General features: G+C 37.9%; 1 protein-coding gene across 3 annotated transcripts in view; it reads left to right on the top strand.

Moving 5' to 3' along the window:
• The window catches only part of zhx2b (zinc fingers and homeoboxes 2b), a 20,291-nt gene that overhangs the window by 2,285 nt on the left and 13,006 nt on the right, over positions 1–5,000 (top strand). The gene's annotated exons all lie outside the window — the stretch shown is intronic.

Raw genomic sequence — 5,000 nt, 5'->3', positions numbered from 1 at the left:
AATGGGCGGGGCTTGCTGGGAAACGATAATGCAATCACAGCTGCAGTGCTGGACCAGAATCAAGAACCAGCATGAATCTGAAGAAGAAAAACCACCCCCGAATAATAATTATAATTTTCATAAAGAAAATGCAGCCCATTTTAGGAGCAATAAGATATTTTTCTGTTTTCATGACCCCAAATTAAATATATATTCTGAATTTACTGTATCTGACTTCTGCATTCATGTTCTCATGTGATTGTAATTTTACAGTGTTTTCAGAATAAAAATCTGACCAAGTCAAGAAATTACAAAAAATATAAATTCATAATTAGTTTGTGAGGCAGAAATGAGTGAACGTGTGGGACTTCAGATTCATTGCAGGTACATAGCAAGTTTATTGAAATAGCACATTTCAGACACAAAGGTAATTCAAAACGCTGATTTAAAATTGTATTACACTAATGAAAAACTAATGAGAAGGAGAAATTATAGTCGTGATAATTAGAGACAATTTAACAGCATTGCAGAAAGAAACGCTTCTTTATGCAAAATACTTTATTATTTGATTTTGAGATGAAATACGATTCACCCATGTGTATTTATAGTTTAATTATTGTTATTAGTGGAGATGCACATAAATCAAATTATTTCTATAAAAACATGAGCAGTATAGAACAGTAGAAGATAAGCGTGTGCTTTCGTCTCTCCGTATCTCTTTATTCTTCGAGGAGGCGTTTGAAGGCGAGTCAATATTGAGTTTGGCTGTGGACAGAATTCCTGAGCTGGAGTCAATCTGATTGGATGAGCAGGTGGGGGCGGGGCTCGGCGCTGCCCTCCTATTGGCTGTGTCTGGTGACTGTCACCTTTACACTTGCTCCTCGCAGCGAGACAGAAACTGTGTGTCTGTCTGTGTGTGTGTCTGTGTGTCTGTCTGTGTGTGTGTCTGTGTGTGTGTGTCTGTCTGTGTGTGTGTGTGTGTGTGTGTGTGTGTGTGAGAGACTAGAGAAAGACAATCGACTGGCTGAGATTTTTCTGATGCAGGATGGAGGAATTTCAATTAAACATCCGTCTCTCAGAAAGATAGCGTTTTATTCAGAAATCTGACTTTAAGATGATTTATCATTGCTAGTTTTGCAAGAACAGGAAGAATCCTTCCTCTCAAAAGATGAAAAGTCACTGAAAAGCCTCTCACTTTATAAATCTAACACACATTACCCTTCAAACTCTCATGTATCTGTTAAACACACAGCGATGCGATGATTTACAAACGAGCTTTACCTGTACATTTGTTCGTTTAGCAGACGCTTTTATTCTAAGCAGCTGAGGGATGCAACAAAGCGCTTCGTCCTCAGGAGACCGAAACATGAGAAGCCATGAAATACAAAGTTCCCAAATTAGAGGAACAGGAGAGAGCTGTCCGTGACTCAAACAGCAGCTTTCAGGACGCTCTGTCATTGATTCTCATCTCTGCAGATGAAAAGCACCCCAAATCAAGAGACGCAACAAAACCAACTCATTATCTGATAGGCTCAGTTCTTAAAGGGGTCGTGACATAGATTGTTTTTTATTGTTATTTTAATATGTTCCTTGAGGTTTACTTAAAATGTCAAAGTTTTTTTGCACAAAAAAATAAATATGTAATTATTAAATATGAATTATTTTCAACCCTCATTCTGACCCTCTGTCTAAACGAGCCGTTTTGTGAGCTTGATTAAATGCTTTGTTTATAATGAGAAGGCTGTTTTAATGGTACAAAGACCTCTTATATGCCAAAAGATCAAGGCAAATTTGATGTCATGACCCTTTTAATTTAATGTGAAATAATTTAAAATCAGTCATTTCTAAATGTTTGCGTATAATGCATTCCCATTGCATTTCAATATGTTCAACAGAATATATCAAGATTTCACATTTGGTTGGTGCAGTGATATTTGGTGAATATTTTCTCACTGATCTTCATCTCCAAACATTCTGATTGTGTTGAATAGTCAGTACTCATTAATATTTAGTGTTTGGAATGCATCTGTGACATCATTTGAGCAGTTGTTCTTGAGAAGGAACCGCACGTTTCCCTCCTCACACTGGTTTCTGTGCTTTCTTTTGTTCCTCTTCCTCCAGAGCACACTGAGTGAAAGAGCATCCGGCTCAGAGCGGCCCAGAATACAAGCTTTGGGATGAGTTACAGATGGTCATGTGATCAGAGCTTATTAAACAATCTTAACATTTAGGAATCTTAACAAATGACTCTGAACTTGAATAATTTGTGCCAGATGGTTTATTACTGGGCAGTAGAAGTCAGGAGGAAGTATGTTTACACACACTAGGAATGTGACTTGAGCTTCCAGTGCAGAAGAAAGTACAGACATACTGCAGACATGCATACAATTACACAGTAGAGATGGAATATAACGTTAATATAAGAAAAACAGAAAATTAAAATAATGCACTATACAGTGAGGGGAAAAATAATTTGATCCCCTGCTGACTTTGTATGTTTGCCCACTGATAAAGAAATAAGTCTATGATTTTAATGGTAGGTTTATTTGAGCAGGGCTTAAAGTTCTCCGGCACCGTGATGGGTTTGCAGCCCTGATGAATGGAGAAGAGTGATGGTCAAAGATGTCCGTCTAGCGCATATTTACATGGAAAAACTCATTAAGCAGCGGAACTTAAACAGCTCAGAGTAATCATGTCTCCATAAGAACGATATGATCGCCAGAACAAATTTACCGGGATGTTTGAAAAGGTCCTGTTCACACATGATCTCCTAATGGTAATTTACCAGTAAAGACTGTATGTGTGAAAGGGTTAAACTCTTCCTCTCTATATGCTGTGTTGAAATGCTTAACGTTCATCTGGGAAAACTGTGCATTATCTTACTAGATTTGTGACGTAAATCATTTATAAACCTTTGTCAACATGGGAGAATACATCAACCTGTTTCTAAATATGGCGTGTATTGTACATTGCAATTTCAAAATAAAAGTTTCTGCATGTGGCCAAATATTAAAATTTTATGGATTTAAACGTTATTTTAACGCAGGGATTTGTTATAATACATAATTTCTTAAAAGGGTCATCGGATGCAAAATTCACTTTTCAACTTGTTTGAACATAAATGTGTGTTAGAAGTGTGTTTACACATCCATTCTATAATGATACAAATCCACCGTGTTTTTTTAAACCCCTATTTTAAAATCCTCTTTCTCAAACCAGGCTGTTCTGAGATTCCTGTCAGAATGACATAGTTCTGTAAAGGCCCCTCCCACGAGAGTTGATTGACAAGACTGTCTTACCTTAGCCCCGCCCTCAGTGAGCTGAGAGCTGTCTGCCTCCGGTGCAGGGGAAGACAAGACGTCTCTGATTAAGAGATTGAAGTGTTTAGTTGTTGGATGTAATAATGAATATAGCAGTCGTCATTAACTCCCCACATCTGAGCCGCTGAAGACGCAGAGGATGCGTGAATGCGCTGATCCTGATCTACATAAATGCATCTATGTTCGCGCAAATCATTCGTGATCCAGCTTCATCTACAGAAGAAGTGAGTATAAGGGTTTTTATGAATCTTTGCAAATTGCCTTTCCTAATAATGTGCTAGTTAGCCAGTTTCACGGCTGCAGTAAACAGTACTGCTCGTCACTCCACGGAGGAGGGGGCGGGGTCAGCAGAGCTCATTAGCATTTAAAGCAACATGGACTAGAATGGCTTGCTGAAAACAGAGCTGTTTTTCACAGGGTAAGAAGTGTTTTTTACACTACCATTGAGAAATTTTAACCAAAGTATTTTATAGACTTTTCATTAAGACCCTAAAGAATCATATCAACTTGTACAAAATGAGCATCCGATGACCCCTATAAGTTAGTTATGTTTATATTATGTATAGGTATATTACATTATGCATTTTAACTGTGTTGTTCAATAAAACTATGTAATTACTTGGTTTTAATAATTAGCTCAAATAAAAATAATATTGCCTCATCGTTAGTTTATATATATATTATTAGTCATACTAAAGCCTGGTTTTCACTTAGGCCTGTTTGTGTTAATAAAAATATCAGATTACTGAATTGTCAAAATAATCAGTAGATTATTATATATAGTTAATATATGGATTATATATATAGTTACAGCCCTAGATTAGTTCAAATATTTAAAAAAACAACTGCATTGTTTTACTTTGTGTAATTAAAAGACAAATATTTTGTCATTGAAAAATTCTTAAAGTATTAAAATATGGTCTCTTTCTAGTGAACCAAGCATCTGTATTTGGTCTCATCTGGTGAGCTAAGTGTATTGTCTCACCCCTAGTGTCGATAAACGCTGATATTGCTCATAATTTCCCAAGCTTTCATTCTTCAGGTCAACCATACATTCATGAAAAAAAAATCAGTTTGAATAAGGAATATTAGTATCCATTCAAATGTTAAAGTGTCCACAGATATTGCATGCTTTGCATGTGCTTCTTCTTGAGCCACTGCTTTGTTGCCTTGGCCGTGTGTTTTAGGGCATTGTCATGCTGGAATACCCTCCACGACCCATTTTCAGTGCCCTGGTTGGCTGCAGGATTTCAGTCCTTCACGGCGTAGTGTGTTATCAATTGTTTTCTTGGTGACTATGGTCCCAGCTGCCTTGATCATTGACGAGATCCTCCCATGTAGTTCTGGGCTGATTCCTCAGCGTTCTCATGATCATTGAAACGCCACGAGGTGAGATCTTGCATGGAGCCCCAGTCCGAGGGAGATTGGATATTTTGTGTTTCTTCAACTGTTGTCACTTTCTCAACAAGCTGCTTGGCGATGGTCTTGTAGCCCATTCCAGCCTTGTGTAGGTCTACAGTCTTGTCCCTGACATCCTTGGACAGCTCTGTGGTCTTGGCCATGGTGGAGAGTTTGGAATCTGATTGACTGATTGCTTCTGCGGACAGGTGTCTTATATACAGGAGATAAGCTTAGACTCCCTTTAAGAGAGTGCTCCTAATCTCAGCTCCTTGCCTGTAGAAAAGACACCTGGGAGACAGA

The sequence above is a fragment of the Barbus barbus genome (assembly GCF_936440315.1).
Source record: "Barbus barbus genome assembly, chromosome: 27".
In the NCBI taxonomy this organism is placed as follows: domain Eukaryota; kingdom Metazoa; phylum Chordata; class Actinopteri; order Cypriniformes; family Cyprinidae; genus Barbus; species Barbus barbus.
Note: the sequence above shows the minus strand (reverse complement) of the source record. Positions and strands in the feature narration are given on the sequence as shown.